The sequence below is a fragment of the Haliotis rufescens genome, unplaced genomic scaffold (genome assembly GCF_023055435.1).
Source record: "Haliotis rufescens isolate VD_foot unplaced genomic scaffold, xgHalRufe1.0.p SCAF_8, whole genome shotgun sequence".
In the NCBI taxonomy this organism is placed as follows: Eukaryota; Metazoa; Mollusca; class Gastropoda; order Lepetellida; family Haliotidae; genus Haliotis; species Haliotis rufescens.
The window spans coordinates 7,432,515-7,450,974 of NW_025964372.1; the positions used below are offsets into that span (position 1 = coordinate 7,432,515).

The 18,460-nt window shown below is 38.4% G+C and overlaps 1 long non-coding RNA gene across 1 annotated transcript; it reads left to right on the plus strand.

Annotated features, from left to right (window-relative positions):
* Window positions 1-4: 4 nt before the first annotated feature.
* Window positions 5-14,108, plus strand: LOC125376901. Its single transcript, XR_007219371.1, has 3 exons — window positions 5-64; window positions 13,441-13,555; window positions 13,969-14,108. It is a non-coding gene; the product is annotated as an uncharacterized LOC125376901 (long non-coding RNA).
* The last annotated feature ends 4,352 nt before the right edge of the window (window positions 14,109-18,460 follow it).

The following is an 18,460-nucleotide window of genomic DNA, read 5'->3' on the forward strand; positions in this document are numbered from 1 at the left end:
TCGTGGGTCGAGTCAGTATACGTCCCTTTCCCAGACCAGGCCTCAGAGCTACGTTTATCGAGAGGTATGCCTGTTATGCTCGCGCGTGTAGTTCAACTATACTGTATTTAAGCTTCCGCACGACAATACGAAATGCGCGGCTATCTATAGACAAATCCCAGTCAAATTATAACAATTCCATACATTTTTGTCTGAATAAATATTATGAACGCAGTATTCTTTTATATATAATATGTATATATACTTACTCGATCAAGCTCACTCAATTTTAACACATTTAAAGCCATTATTTTTTTTATCTGTACTGTTAGTGAGGTGACGATTGAGATCATCTGTGGTTTGATTCAGTCTCTTTAGACATCGTGGTAATGTATCACACTACCCTAAACTAATAAATACATGCATGTTTGTAAAATCCGTTTGTCTAGGTACTAGAACGGACATATACATACATATTCATTATACACATTCTCGCAATCTCACAAATATAGCTGACAAACGATAGCCGAACTTTCTTTTCAGAACACAGGCCACTTTAATTTACTCTGATCCCTTATTTTTTGCTATCAAGTCATCAGAGAGGTAAACAGATATGTTTAAACTGGTTAGCTCACTTTTTTTATACAATATTTTCTTTTGACAATCGGATTTAAATAATTTCTATCAAAGGGGAATCTCGACTTAACATAAGCTTTACCACTATATCCTATATCGTCGAATTCACAGATAAAAAATATGGAAAAATACATGCTTTGGCATATTCGAATCCAGTGCCATTTATGCTGACTCACTTTAATCTAGTTAACGTTCTTCAGAATGTATTCTTTGTAGCCACCCTACACATAGGTTATGAAATAGAGCTTTGCGTATTTTCGTTATTTTATAAACAACTACAGACAACTACAGACTCTTCACATTGCCTCGTATATAGCGTGTGCGTAAATCATCGCCGCTACCCCTACAACTAGTTTAATACAATTATTTTTTGTATACTCAAGCCACTGACTGGTCACTCTACACATTACTATTATATAAAAGAAACATCCTTGTGTATTTTCCCCATCAATTAAACGAGAGGCGTACGTTGGTCTGGGAAAGTGACAACTACAGAGTCTTCATATTGCCTTTTTTAGATATGTAAAAATCCTCATGGCTACCCCTACAATGGGTATAATACAGTGCTTTTTTATTCGGTCCACTGAAACGTCACTCTTACACATTATTATGAAAAAAGAGCATTGCGTATGTTTCATATTATTTTATACGAGGGGCGAACATTGGTCTGGGAAAGGAACAACTGCACACTGTTCCTATTGCCTTGCATTGGCTGTGGGAAAATCATCGCCACAATACCCCCATAACTAGTATTATACAATTATTATTTGTACGGGGGACGGGCATTGCTCTGGGAAACTGGGACAACTTGTTGCACGAATGGCCTTGTATATACATAACAGGATTCTCTACTCCAGTATAACAATATCAACTCTACTGTATAAACATTGCTTCCGACTTGTATATACTTGTCAACCAGGCTCTGTATATCACTTTGATAACGGCTTTAGAACCTACACCGAAAAGTCGCTCTTAATTGTAATAAATAAGTTGTTCATCCATAAATTCTTATCCTTACTTAACATGTGATTCTCAATAAACCCTCAGTAAAGTCAAGGTACCCAGTACAGCATCCTGAGCGAAGAACCGAACACAGTGATCAAATAATTATATTGGTCTGGGAAAGGGACAACTACAGACTGTTCATGTTGCCTGGTGTGGGAACAATAACCCCACTACCCCACAACTATTATAATACAAATATGTTTTTTATATTTACGCCACTGACATGTCACACTGCACATTATCATATAAAGGAAACATCCTTGTGTAGCGTGTGTGTAAATAATCGTCGCTACCTCCACAACTGTTGTAATGTATATATATATATATATTTATATGTATGACCCCTACTGGTCACTCTACACATTATTAGTTAAAAGAAACATCCCTGTGTGTTTTACATTATCCATTTAGCGGGAGACGAACAGTGGTCGCGGAAAGGGACAAGTACAGACTTTTCATATTGCTTGTGTATAGAGTGTATGTAAATAATCGTCGCTACCTCCACAACTGTTGTAATATATTTATTATTCGCACTATGTATGACCCCTACTGGCCACACTACACAGTATTAGATAAAAGAAACATCCCTGTGTGTTTTCCATTATCCATTTAGCGGGAGACGAACAGTGGTCGCGGAAAGGGACAGCTACAGACTTTTCCTATCACTTGTACATAGCGTGTGTGTAAATAATCGTCGCTGCCTCCACAACTGTTGTAATATATCTATTATCTTTACTATGTATGACTCCTACTGGCCACACTACACATTATTAGATAAAAGAAACATCCCTGTGTGTTTTCCATTATCCATTTAGCGGGAGACGAACAGTGGTCGCGGAAAGGGACAGCTACAGACTTTTCCTATTGCTTGTATATAGCGTGTGGGTAAATAATCGTCGCTGCCTCCACAACTGTTGTAATATATTTATTATTCGCACTATGTATGACCCCTACTGGCCACACTACACATTATTAGATAAAAGAAACATCCCTGTGTGTTTTCAATTATCCATTTAACGGGAGACGAACAGTGGTCGCGGAAAGGGACAGCTACAGACTTTTCATATTGCTTGTGTATAGAGTGTGTGTGTAAATAATCGTCGCTGCCTCCACAGCTGTTGTAATATATCTATTATCTTTACTATGTATGATTCCTACTGGCCACACTTCCCATTATTAGATAAAAGAAACATCCCTGTGTGTTTTCCATTATCCATTTAGCGGGAGACGAACAGTGGTCGCGGAAAGGGACAAGTACAGACTTTTCATATTGCTTGTGTATAGAGTGTATGTAAATAATCGTCGCTACCTCCACAACTGTTGTAATATATTTATTATTCGCACTATGTATGACCCCTACTGGCCACACTACACATTATTAGATAAAAGAAACATCCCTGTGTGTTTTCCATTATCCATTTAGCGGGAGACGAACAGTGGTCGCGGAAAGGGACAGCTGCAGACTTTTCCTATCATGCACTTGTACATAGCGTGTGTGTAAATAATCGTCGCTGCCTCCACAACTGTTGTAATATATCTATTATCTTTACTTTTCATCACTCCTACTGGCCACTCTACACATTATTAGATAAAAGAAACATTTCAGTGTGTTTTCCATTATCCATTTAGCGGGAGACGAACAGTGGTCGCGGAAAGGGACAGCTACAGACTTTTCCTATTGCTTGTATATAGCGTGTGGGTAAATAATCGTCGCTGCCTCCACAACTGTTGTAATATATTTATTATTTGTACTACGTATGACTCCTACTGGCCACACTTTCCATTATTAGATAAAAGAAACATCCCTGTGTGTTTTCCATTATCCATTTAACGGGAGACGAACAGTGGTCGCGGAAAGGGACAGCTACAGACTTTTCATATTGCTTGTGTATAGAGTGTGTGTGTAAATAATCGTCGCTGCCTCCACAGCTGTTGTAATATATCTATTATCTTTACTATGTATGATTCCTACTGGCCACACTTCCCATTATTAGATAAAAGAAATATCCCTGTGTGTTTTCCATTATCCATTTAGCGGGAGACGAACAGTGGTCGCGGAAAGGGACAGCTAAAGACTTTTCATATTGCTTGTGTATAGAGTGTGTGTGTAAATAATCGTCGCTGCCTCAACAACTGTTGTAATATATCTATTATTTTTACTATGTATGACTCCTACTGGCCACACTACACATTATGAGATAAAAAAACCCCATCCCTTTGTGATTTCCAATATCAATTAAACAGGAGACGAACACTGGTCGCGGAAAGGGACAAGTACAGACTTTTCATATTGCTTGTGTATAGAGTGTATGTAAATAATCGTCGCTACCTCAACAACTGTTGTAATATATTTATTATTCGCACTATGTATGACCCCTACTGGCCACACTACACAGTATTAGATAAAAGAAACATCCCTGTGTGTTTTCCATTATCCATTTAGCGGGAGACGAACAGTGGTCGCGGAAAGGGACAGCTGCAGACTTTTCCTATCACTTGTACATAGCGTGTGTGTAAATAATCGTCGCTGCCTCCACAACTGTTGTAATATATCTATTATCTTTACTTTTCATCAGTCCTACTGGCCACACTACACATTATTAGATAAAAGAAACATTTCAGTGTGTTTTCAATTATCAAATTTAGCGGGAGACGAACAGTGGTCGCGGAAAGGGACAGCTACAGACTTTTCCTATTGCTTGTATATAGCGTGTGGGTAAATAATCGTCGGTACCTCCACAACTGTTGTAATATATTTATTATTCGCACTATGTATGACCCCTACTGGCCACACTACACATTATTAGATAAAAGAAACACCCCTGTGTGTTTTCCATTATCCATTTAGCGGGAGACGAACATTGGTCGCGGAAAGGAACAGCTACAGAATTTTCATATTGCTTGTGTATAGAGTGTGTGTGTAAATAATCGTCGCTGCCTCCACAGCTGTTGTAATATATCTATTATCTTTAATATGTATGACTCCTACTGGCCACACTTCCCATTATCAGATAAAAGAAACATCCCTGTGTGTTTTCCATTATCCATTTAACGGGAGACGAACAGTGGTCGCGGAAAGGGACAGGTAGAGACTTTTCATATTGCTTGTTTATAGAGTGTGTGTGTAAATAATCGTCGCTGCCTCCACAGCTGTTGTTATATATCTATTATCTTTACTATGTATGATTCCTACTGGCCACAATTCCCATTATTAGATAAAAGAAACACCCCTGTGTGTTTTCCATTATCCATTTAGCGGGAGACGAACAGTGGTCGCGGAAAGGGACAAATACAGACTTTTCATATTGCTTGTGTATAGAGTGTATGTAAATAATCGTCGCTACCTCCACAACTGTTGTAATATATTTATTATTCGCACTATGTATGACCCCTACTGGCCACACTACACAGTATTAGATAAAAGAAACATCCCTGTGTGTTTTCCATTATCCATTTAGCGGGAGACGAACAGTGGTCGCGGAAAGGGACAGCTACAGACTTTTCATATTGCTTGTGTATAGAGTGTGTGTGTAAATAATCGTCGCTGCCTCCACAGCTGTTGTAATATATCTATTATCTTTACTTTTCATCACTCCTACTGGCCACTCTACACATTATTAGATAAAAGAAACATTTCTGTGTGTTTTCCATTATCCATTTAACGGGAGACGAACAGTGGTCGCGGAAAGGGACAGCTACAGACTTTTCATATTGCTTGTGTATAGAGTGTGTGTGTAAATAATCGTCGCTGCCTCCACAGCTGTTGTAATATATCTATTATCTTTACTATGTATGATTCCTACTGGCCACACTTCCCATTATTAGATAAAAGAAATATCCCTGTGTGTTTTCCATTATCCATTTAGCGGGAGACGAATAGTGGTCGCGGAAAGGGACAAGTACAGACTTTTCATATTGCTTGTGTATAGAGTGTGTGTGTAAATAATCGTCGCTGCCTCAACAACTGTTGTAATATATCTATTATTTTTACTATGTATGACTCCTACTAGCCACACTACACATTATGAGATAAAAAAACCCATCCCTTTGTGATTTCCAATATCAATTAAACAGGAGACGAACACTGGTCGCGGAAAGGGACAAATACAGACTTTTCATATTGCTTGTGTATAGAGTGTGTGTGTAAATAATCGTCGCTACCTGCACAGCTGTTGTAATATATTTATTATTCGCACTATGTATGACCCCTACTGGCCACACTACACAGTATTAGATAAAAAAAACATCCCAGTGTGTTTTCCATTATCCATTTAGCGGGAGACGAACAGTGGTCGCGGAAAGGGACAGCTGCAGACTTTTCCTATCACTTGTACATAGCGTGTGTGTAAATAATCGTCGCTGCCTCCACAACTGTTGTAATATATCTATTACCTTTACTTTCCATCACTCCTACTGGCCACACTACACAGTATTAGATAAAAGAAACACCCCTGTGTGTTTTCCATTATCCATTTAGCGGGAGACGAACAGTGGTCGCGGAAAGGGACAGCTACAGACTTTTCATATTGCTTGTGTATAGAGTGTGTGTGTAAATAATCGTCGCTGCCTCCACAGCTGTTGTAATATATCTATTATCTTTACTATGTATGACTCCTACTGGCCACACTTCCCATTATTAGATAAAAGAAACATCCCTGTGTGTTTTCAATTATCCATTTAGCGGGAGACGAACAGTGGTCGCGGAAAGGGACAGCTACAGACTTTTCATATTGCTTGTGTATAGAGTGTGTGTGTAAATAATCGTCGCTGCCTCAACAACTGTTGTAATATATCTATTATTTTTACTATGTATGACTCCTACTGGCCACACTTCACATTATTAGATAAAAGAAACATTTCAGTGTGTTTTCCATTATCCATTTAGCGGGAGACGAACAGTGGTCGCGGAAAGGGACAGCTGCAGACTTTTCCTATCATGCACTTGTACATAGCGTGTGTGTAAATAATCGTCGCTGCCTCCACAACTGTTGTAATATATCTATTATCTTTACTTTTCATCACTCCTACTGGCCACTCTACACATTATTAGATAAAAGAAACATTTCTGTGTGTTTTCCATTATCCATTTAGCGGGAGACGAACAGTGGTCGCGGAAAGGGACAGCTACAGACTTTTCATATTGCTTGTATATAGCGTGTGTGTAAATAATCGTCGCTGCCTCCACAACTGTTGTAATATATCTATTATCTTTACTATGTATGACTCCTACTGGCCACACTTCCCATTATTAGATAAAAGAAACATCCCTGTGTGTTTTCAATTATCCATTTAACGGGAGACGAACAGTGGTCGCGGAAAGGGACAGCTACAGTCTTTTCATATTGCTTGTGTATAGAGTGTGTGTGTAAATAATCGTCGCTGCCTCCACAGCTGTTGTAATATATCTATTATCTTTACTATGTATGACTCCTACTGGCCACACTTCCCATTATTAGACAAAAGAAACATCCCTGTGTGTTTTCAATTATCCATTTAGCGGAAGACGAACAGTGGTCGCGGAAAGGGACAAGTACAGACTTTTCATATTGCTTGTGTATAGAGTGTATGTAAATAATCGTCGCTACCTCCACAACTGTTGTAATATATTTATTATTCGCACTATGTATGACCCCTACTGGCCACACTACACAGTATTAGATAAAAGAAACATCCCTGTGTGTTTTCCATTATCCATTTAGCGGGAGACGAACAGTGGTCGCGGAAAGGGACAGCTGCAGACTTTTCCTATCACTTGTACATAGCGTGTGTGTAAATAATCGTCGCTGCCTCCACAGCTGTTGTAATATATCTATTAACTTTACTTTTCATCAGTCCTACTGGCCACACTACACATTATTAGATAAAAGAAACATCCCTGTGTGTTTTCAATTATCCATTTAGCGGGAGACGAACAGTGGTCGCGGAAAGGGACAGCTACAGACTTTTCATATTGCTTGTGTATAGAGTGTGTGTGTAAATAATCGTCGCTGCCTCAACAACTGTTGTAATATATCTATTATTTTTACTATGTATGACTCCTACTGGCCACACTACACATTATTAGATAAAAAAAACCATCCCTGTGTGTTTTCCAATATCAATTAAACAGGAGACGAACAGTGGTCGCGGAAAGGGACAAGTACAGACTTTTCATATTGCTTGTGTATAGAGTGTATGTAAATAATCGTCGCTACCTCCACAACTATTGTAATATATTTATTATTCGCACTATGTATGACCCCTACTGGCCACACTACACAGTATTAGATAAAAGAAACATTTCAGTGTGTTTTCCATTATCCATTTAGCGGGAGACGAACAGTGGTCGCGGAAAGGGACAGCTGCAGACTTTTCCTATCACTTGTACATAGCGTGTGTGTAAATAATCGTCGCTGCCTCCACAACTGTTGTAATATATCTATTATCTTTACTTTCCATCACTCCTACTGGCCACACTACACATTATTAGATAAAAGAAACATTTCAGTGTGTTTTCCATTATCCATTTAGCGGGAGACGAACAGTGGTCGCGGAAAGGGACAGCTACAGACTTTTCCTATTGCTTATGTATATAGCGTGTGGGTAAATAATCGTCGGTACCTCCACAACTGTTGCAATATATTTATTATTCGCACTATGTATGACCCCTACTGGCCACACTACACATTATTAGATCAAAGAAACACCCCTGTGTGTTTTCCATTATCCATTTAGCGGAAGACGAACATTGGTCGCGGAAAGGGACAGCTACAGACTTTTCATATTGCTTGTGTATAGAGTGTGTGTGTAAATAATCGTCGCTGCCTCCACAGCTGTTGTAATATATCTATTATCTTTACTATGTATGACTCCTACTGGCAACACTTCCCATTATTAGATAAAAGAAACATCCCTGTGTGTTTTCAATTATCCATTTAACGGGAGACGAACAGTGGTCGCGGAAAGGGACAGCTACAGACTTTTCATATTGCTTGTGTATAGAGTGTGTGTGTAAATAATCGTCGCTGCCTCCACAGCTGTTGTAATATATCTATTATCTTTACTATGTATGACTCCTACTGGCAACACTTCCCATTATTAGATAAAAGAAACATCCCTGTGTGTTTTCAATTATCCATTTAACGGGAGACGAACAGTGGTCGCGGTAAGGGACAGCTACAGACTTTTCATATTGCTTGTGTATAGAGTGTGTGTGTAAATAATCGTCGCTGCCTCCACAGCTGTTGTAATATATCTATTATCTTTACTATGTATGACTCCTACTGGCAACACTTCCCATTATTAGATAAAAGAAACATCCCTGTGTGTTTTCAATTATCCATTTAACGGGAGACGAACAGTGGTCGCGGAAAGGGACAGCTACAGACTTTTCATATTGCTTGTGTATAGAGTGTGTGTGTAAATAATCGTCGCTGCCTCCACAGCTGTTGTAATATATCTATTATCTTTACTATGTATGACTCCTACTGGCAACACTTCCCATTATTAGATAAAAGAAACATCCCTGTGTGTTTTCAATTATCCATTTAACGGGAGACGAACAGTGGTCGCGGAAAGGGACAGCTACAGACTTTTCATATTGCTTGTGTATAGAGTGTGTGTGTAAATAATCGTCGCTGCCTCCACAGCTGTTGTAATATATCTATTATCTTTACTATGTATGACTCCTACTGGCAACACTTCCCATTATTAGATAAAAGAAACATCCCTGTGTGTTTTCAATTATCCATTTAACGGGAGACGAACAGTGGTCGCGGTAAGGGACAGCTACAGACTTTTCATATTGCTTGTGTATAGAGTGTGTGTGTAAATAATCGTCGCTGCCTCCACAACTGTTGTAATATATCTATTATTTTTACTATGTATGACTCCTACTGGCCACACTACACATTATTAGATAAAAGAAACATTTCAGTGTGTTTTCCATTATCCATTTAGCGGGAGACGAACAGTGGTCGCGGAAAGGGACAGCTACAGACTTTTCCTATTGCTTGTATATAGCGTGTGTGTAAATAATCGTCGGTACCTCCACAGCTGTTGCAATATATTTATTATTCGCACTATGTATCACCCCTACTGGCCACACTACACATTATTAGATAAAAGAAACACCCCTGTGTGTTTTCCATTATCCATTTAGCGGGAGACGAACAGTGGTCGCGGAAAGGGACAGCTACAGACTTTTCATATTGCTTGTGTATAGAGTGTGTGTGTAAATAATCGTCGCTGCCTCCACAACTGTTGTAATATATTTATTATTCGCACTATGTATGACCCCTACTGGCCACACTACACAGTATTAGATAAAAGAAACATCCCTGTGTGTTTTCCATTATCCATTTAGCGGGAGACGAACAGTGGTCGCGGAAAGGGACAGCTGCAGACTTTTCCTATCACTTGTACATAGCGTGTGTGTAAATAATCGTCGCTGCCTCCACAACTGTTGTAATATATCTATTATCTTTACTTTTCATCACTCCTACTGGCCACACTACACATTATTAGATAAAAGAAACATTTCTGTGTGTTTTCCATTATCCATTTAGCGGGAGACGAACAGTGGTCGCGGAAAGGGACAGCTACAGACTTTTCATATTGCTTGTATATAGCGTGTGGGTAGATAATCGTCGGTACCTCCACAACTGTTGCAATATATTTATTATTCGCACTATGTATGACCCCTACTGGCCACACTACACATTATTAGATAAAAGAAACACCCCTGTGTGTTTTCCATTATCCATTTAGCGGGAGACGAACAGTGGTCGCGGAAAGGGACAGCTACAGACTTTTCCTATTGCTTGTGTATAGAGTGTGTGTGTAAATAATCGTCGCTGCCTCCACAGCTGTTGTAATATATCTATTATCTTTACTATGTATGACTCCTACTGGCCACACTTCCCATTATTAGATAAAAGAAAGATCCCTGTGTGTTTTCAATTACCCATTTAGCGGGAGACGAACAGTGGTCGCGGAAAGGGACAGCTGCAGACTTTTCCTATCATGCACTTGTACATAGCGTGTGTGTAAATAATCGTCGCTGCCTCCACAACTGTTGTAATATATCTATTATCTTTACTTTTCATCACTCCTACTGGCCACTCTACACATTATTAGATAAAAGAAACATTTCAGTGTGTTTTCCATTATCCATTTAGCGGGAGACGAACAGTGGTCGCGGAAAGGGACAGCTACAGACTTTTCATATTGCTTGTATATAGCGTGTGGGTAAATAATCGTCGCTGCCTCCACAACTGTTGTAATATATTTATTATTTGTACTACGTATGACTCCTACTGGCCACACTTTCCATTATTAGATAAAAGAAACATCCCTGTGTGTTTTCCATTATCCATTTAACGGAGACAAACAGTTGTCGCGGAAAGGGACAGCTACAGACTTTTCATATTGCATGCTTGTATATAGAGTGTGTGTGTAAATAATCGTCGCTACCTCCACAACTGTTGTAATATATTTATTATTCGCACTATGTGTGACCCCTACTGGCCACACTACACAGTATTAGATAAAAGAAACATCCCTGTGTGTTTTCCATTATCCATTTAGCGGGAGACGAACAGTGGTCGCGGAAAGGGACAGCTGCAGACTTTTCCTGTCACTTGTACATATCGTGTGTGTAAATAATCGTCGCTGCCTCCACAACTGTTGTAATATATCTATTATCTTTACTTTTCATCACTCCTACTGGCCACACTACACAGTATTAGATAAAAGAAACATCCCTGTGTGTTTTCCATTATCCATTTAGCGGGAGACGAACAGTGGTCGCGGAAAGGGACAGCTACAGACTTTTCCAATTGCTTGTATATAGCGTGTGGGTAAATAATCGTCGCTGCCTCAACAACTGTTGTAATATATCTATTATTTTTACTATGTATGACTCCTACTGGCCACACTACACATTATTAAATAAAAGAAACATCCCTGTTTGTTTTCCATTATCCATTTAGCGGGAGACGAACAGTGGTCGCGGAAAGGGACAAGTACAGACTTTTCATATTGCTTGTGTATAGAGTGTATGTAAATAATCGTCGCTGCCTCAACAACTGTTGTAATATATCTATTATCTTTACTTTTCATCACTCCTACTGGCCACAATTCCCATTATTAGATAAAAGAAACATCCCTGTGTGTTTTCAATTATCTATTTAGCGACTGGACAAGTACAGACTTTTCATATTGCACGCTTGTATATAGCGTGTGTGTGTGTAAATAATCGTCGCTACCTCCACAACTGTTGTAATATATCTATTATTTTTACTATGTATGACCCCTACTGGCCACACTACACAGTACTTTATCAAAGAAACATCCCTGTGTGTTTTCAATTATCTATTTAACGGAAGACGAACAGTGGTCGCGGAAAGGGACAAGTACAGACTTTTCATATTGCACGCTTGTATATAGCGTGTGTGTGTGTAAATAATCGTCGCTACCTCCACAACTGTTGTAATATATCTATTATTTTTACTATGTATGACCCCTACTGGCCACACTACACAGTACTTGATCAAAGAAACATCCCTGTGTGTTTTCAATTATCTATTTAACGGAAGACGGACAGTGGACGCGGAAAGGGACAAGTACAGACTTTTCATATTGCACGCTTGTATATAGCGTGTGTGTGTGTAAATAATCGTCGCTGCCTCCACAACTGTTGTAATATATCTATTATCTTTACTTTTCATCACTCCTACTGGCCACAATTCCCATTATTAGATAAAAGAAACATCCCTGTGTGTTTTCAATTATCTATTTAACGGAAGACGAACAGTGGTCGCGGAAAGGGACAAGTACAGACTTTTCATAATGCACGCTTGTATGTAGCGTGTGTGTGTGTAAATAATCGTCGCTGCCTCCACAACTGTTGTAATATATCTATTATCTTTACTTTTCATCACTCCTACTGGCCACAATTCCCATTATTAGATAAAAGAAACATCCCTGTGTGTTTTCAATTATCTATTTAACGGAAGACGAACAGTGGTCGCGGAAAGGGACAAGTACAGACTTTTCATAATGCACGCTTGTATGTAGCGTGTGTGTGTGTAAATAATCGTAGCTGGCTCCATAACTGTTGTAATATACCTATTATTTTTCTTTTCATCACTCCTACTGGCCACACTACACATTATTAGATAAAAGAAACATTTATGTGTGTTTTCCATTATCCATTTAGCGCGAGACGAACAGTGGTCGCGGAAAGGGACAGCTGCAGACTTTTCCTATCACTTGTACATAGCGTGTGGGTAAATAATCGTCGCTGCCTCCACAACTGTTGTAATATATCTATTATTTTTACTATGTATGACTCCTACTGCCCACACTACACAGTATTAGATAGAGGAAACATCCCTGTGTTTTTTCAATTATCTATTTAACGGAAGACGAACAGTGGTCGCGGAAAGGGACAAGTACAGACTTTTCATATTGCACGCTTGTATATAGCGTGTGTGTGTGTAAATAATCGTCGCTACCTCCACAACTGTTGTAATATATCTATTATTTTTACTATGTATGACTTTTACTGGTCCTTCTACACATTATTACATAACAGAAACATCCCTGTGTGTTTTCCATTATCAATTAAACGGGGGACGAACACATGGGATACAAGTGTCAATACAATTTAATAAATTGATGATTTAATTACCGCACAAGACTGAAGCAATGACTGTTTGTTTATAATATCTGTGAGATAGGAAGATCCAGCGCTCAATGAATGTGACCCCCGAGTCACATCGTTAACTCCTAATTAAGAACTGTCGATTTAAATTTACATCATCATTATAATTACAGAAAACACCGGCGTTGCATTGGCCCTTGATGACAGGTCTTTCACCACGATGCCAGATGTCAGCGATACTATCAAAATTTCACAGGCAGCTATTTCTGAATGAAATAATCCAGAAAGGTGATGGTCTTTAACCAACCAGATTGCTACTTACTTTGCTTAAGCGCCGCCTTTTTCAGTGAGTGACTCTTTTCCAAATACAGCAACAACCAATAAAAGATGTTGAATAAAGCCTTATATGGCTTAAGATAGAAAAGTCACCGTTGAAAATACAGGGCAAAACTTATAAAAATTATAAAAAGATAAATTATAATATAAACTGTAAGTAAAGAATCGGATACCAAACACTGAACAGTTGTAATATTTATTATGTGTTAAAATTATAATAGACAGTGCATAACTGTAATATTATAAGAATGGTATAATTTGTTTCCGACAAGTAAGTTTTAAGTAATAAAACTTGTCATAAGTAAAGTTTTTCGTAAGGAACTAAGAAACGTCTTTGAAGTAATATATATTTTTTATTCTTATAGATATACCTACTGCGTCCGATAATGCACGGGTAATGCAAAATGGCAAGAATGAGGACATTAGACCCATAGATGGTTCCCTGTTTGTGATTGTGTCTTCACAAACATGGCTCTGCAAGTACGCGCATACATCTGTGAGGCAAAAGAAGGTAGTTGTCATGCCATTTGAGTATTGAATAGAATTGCATGCTTCTACTAAATTTACAATTGTCTACAGTTTATTATACTACAGAGAACAGAAGACCTTACTGATACAAATGTCGGTCCAGTAGGATTCATACATAGTAAAAATAATCATGATATTTCAACAGTTGTGGAGGTAGCGACGATTATTTACCCACACGCTACATACAAGCAATATGAAAAGTCTGTAGTTGTCTGTAGTTGTCCCTTTCCGCGACCAGTGTTCTTCTCCTGTTTAATTGATATTGGAAAATACAAAGGGATGTTTCTTTGATCTAATAATGTGTAGAGTGACCAGTAGGAGTCATACATAGTAAAAATAGTAAAGATCTTACGACAGATGTGGAGGTAGCGACGATTATTTACCCACATGCTATATACAAGCAATATGAAATGTCTGTAGTTGTCCCTTTCCGCGACCAGTGTTCGTCTCCTGTTTAATTGATATTGGAAAACACACAGCGATGTTGCTTTGATATAATAATGTGTAGAGTGACCAGTAGGAGTCATACATAGTAAAAATAATAAATATATTACAACAGTTGTGGAGGTAGTGACGATTACTTCCTACACTCAATAGACAAGCAATATGAAAAGTCTGTAGTTGTCCCTTTCCGCGACCAGTGTTCGTCTCCTGTTTAATTGATATTGGAAAACACACAGGGATGTTTCTTTTACATAATAATGTGTAGACGGTCCAGTAGGAGTCATACATAGTAAAAATAATAAATATATTACAACAGCTGTGGACGTAGTGACCACTATTTACCCACGCGCCATATCCAATCAATATGAAAAGTCTGTAGTTGTCCCTTTCCGCGACCAGTGTTCGTCTCCTGTTTAATTGATATTGGAAAACACACAGGGATCTTTCTTTTATATAATAATGTGTAGACGGTCCAGTAGGAGTCATATCATTATGTTTCAACAGTTGTAGAGGTAGTGACCACTATTTACCCACATGCTATAAGCAAGCAATATGAAAAGTCTGTAGTTGTCCCTTTCCGCGACCAGTGTTCGTCTCCTGTTTAATTGATATTGGAAAACACATAGGGATGTTTCTTTTACATAATAATGTGTAGACGGTCCAGTAGGAGTCATACATAGTAAAAATAATAAATATATTACAACAGCTGTGGACGTAGTGACCACTATTTACCCACGCGCCATATCCAATCAATATGAAAAGTCTGTAGTTGTCCCTTTCCGCGACCAGTGTTCGTCTCCTGTTTAATTGATATTGGAAAACACACAGGGATCTTTCTTTTATATAATAATGTGTAGACGGTCCAGTAGGAGTCATATCATTATGTTTCAACAGTTGTAGAGGTAGTGACCACTATTTACCCACATGCTATAAGCAAGCAATATGAAAAGTCTGTAGTTGTCCCTTTCCGCGACCAGTGTTCGTCTCCCGTTTAATTGATATTGGAAAACACACAGGGATGTTTCTTTGATATAATAATGTGTAGAGTGACCAGTAGGAGTCATACATAGTAAAAATAATAAATATATTACAACAGTTCTGGAGGTAGTGACGATTACTTCCTACACTCAATAGACAAGCAATGTGAAAAGTCTGCAGTTGTCCCTTTCCGCGACCAGTGTTCGTCTCCTGTTTAATTGATATTGGAAAACACACAGGGATGTTTCTTTTACATAATAATGTGTAGACGGTCCAGTAGGAGTCATACATAGTAAAAATAATAAAAATATTACAACAGTTGTGGAGGTAGCGACGATTATTTCCTACACTGAATAGACAAGCAATGTGAAAAGTCTGCAGTTGTCCCTTTCCGCGACCAGTGTTCGTCTCCTGTTTAATTGATATTGGAAAACACACAGGGATGTTTCTTTTGTATAATAATGTGTAGACGGTCCAGTAGGAGTCATACATAGTAAAAATAATAAAAATATTACAACAGTTGTGGAGGTAGCGACGATTATTTCCTACACTCAATAGACAAGCAATGTGAAAAGTCTGCAGTTGTCCCTTTCCGCGACCAGTGTTCGTCTCCTGTTTAATTGATATTGGAAAACACACAGGGATGTTTCTTTTGTATAATAATGTGTAGACGGTCCAGTAGGAGTCATACATAGTAAAAATAATAAAGATATTACAACAGCTGTGGACGTAGTGACCACTATTTACCCACGCGCCATATCCAATCAATATGAAAAGTCTGTAGTTGTCCCTTTCCGCGACCAGTGTTCGTCTCCTGTTTAATTGATATTGGAAAACACACAGCGATGGTTCTTTTTTATAATAATGTGTATACTGACCAGTAGGAGTCATAAATAGTAAAAATAATCATTATATTTCAACAGTTGTGGAGGTAGCGACGATTTTTTACCCACGCGCTACATACAAGCAATATGAAAAGTCTGTAGTTGTCCATTTCCGCGACCAGTGTTCGTCTCCGGTTTAATTGATATTGGAAAACACACAGGGATGTTTCTTTGATATAATAATGTGTAGACGGTCCAGTAGGAGTCATACATAGTAAAAATAATAAAAATATTACAACAGTTGTGGAGGTAGCGACGATTATTTCCTACACTGAATAGACAAGCAATGTGAAAAGTCTGCAGTTGTCCCTTTCCGCGACCAATGTTCGTCTCCCGTTTAATTGATATTGGAAAACACACAGGGATGTTTCTTTTATATAATAATGTGTAGACGGTCCAGTAGGAGTCATACATAGTAAAAATAATAAATATATTACAACAGCTGTGGACGTAGTGACCACTATTTACCCACGCGCCATATCCAATCAATATGAAAAGTCTGTAGTTGTCCCTTTCCGCGACCAGTGTTCGTCTCCTGTTTAATTGATATTGGAAAACACACAGCGATGGTTCTTTTTTATAATAATGTGTATACTGACCAGTAGGAGTCATAAATAGTAAAAATAATCATTATATTTCAACAGTTGTGGAGGTAGCGACGATTTTTTACCCACGCGCTACATACAAGCAATATGAAAAGTCTGTAGTTGTCCCTTTCCGCGACCAGTGTTCGTCTCCGGTTTAATTGATATTGGAAAACACACAGGGATGTTTCTTTGATATAATAATGTGTAGAGTGACCAGTAGGAGTCATACATAGTAAAATTAATAAATATATTACAAGAGTTGTGGAGGTAGCGACGATTTTTTACCCACGCGCTACATACAAGCAATATGAAAAGTCTGTAGTTGTCCCTTTCCGCGACCAGTGTTCGTCTCCTGTTTAATTGATATTGGAAAACACACAGGGATGTTTCTTTGATATAATAATGTGTAGACGGTCCAGTAGGAGTCATACATAGTAAAAATAATAAATCTATTACAACAGTTGTGGAGGTAGTGACGATTACTTCCTACATTCAATAGACAAGCAATGTGAAAAGTATGTAGTTGTCCCTTTCCGCGACCAGTGTTCGTCTCCTGTTTAATTGATATTGGAAAACACACAGGGATGTTTCTTTTGTATAATAATGTGTAGACGGTCCAGTAGGAGTCATACATAGTAAAAATAATAAAAATATTACAACAGTTGTGGAGGTAGCGACGATTATTTCCTACACTGAATAGACATGCAATGTGAAAAGTCTGCAGTTGTCCCTTTCCGCGACCAGTGTTCGTCTCCTGTTTAATTGATATTGGAAAACACACAGGGATGTTTCTTTTATATAATAATGTGTAGACGGTCCAGTAGGAGTCATACATAGTAAAAATAATAAATATATTACAACAGCTGTGGACGTAGTGACCACTACTTACCCACGCTCCATATCCAATCAATATGAAAAGTCTGTAGTTGTCCCTTTCCGCGACCAGTGTTCGTCTCCTGTTTAATTGATATTGGAAAACAAACAGCGATGGTTCTTTTATATAATAATGTGTAGACGGTCCAGTAGGAGTCATAAATAGTAAAAATAATAAATATATTACAACAGCTGTGGACGTAGTGACCACTATTTACCCACGCGCCATATCCAATCAATATGAAAAGTCTGTAGTTGTCCATTTCCGCGACCAGTGTTCGTCTCCGGTTTAATTGATATTGGAAAACACACAGGGATGTTTCTTTGATATAATAATGTGTAGAGTGACCAGTAGGAGTCATACATAGTAAAATTAATAAATATATTACAAGAGTTGTGGAGGTAGCGACGATTTTTTACCCACGCGCTACATACAAGCAATATGAAAAGTCTGTAGTTGTCCCTTTCCGCGACCAGTGTTCGTCTCCTGTTTAATTGATATTGGAAAACACACAGGGATGTTTCTTTTACATAATAATGTGTAGACGGTCCAGTAGGAGTCA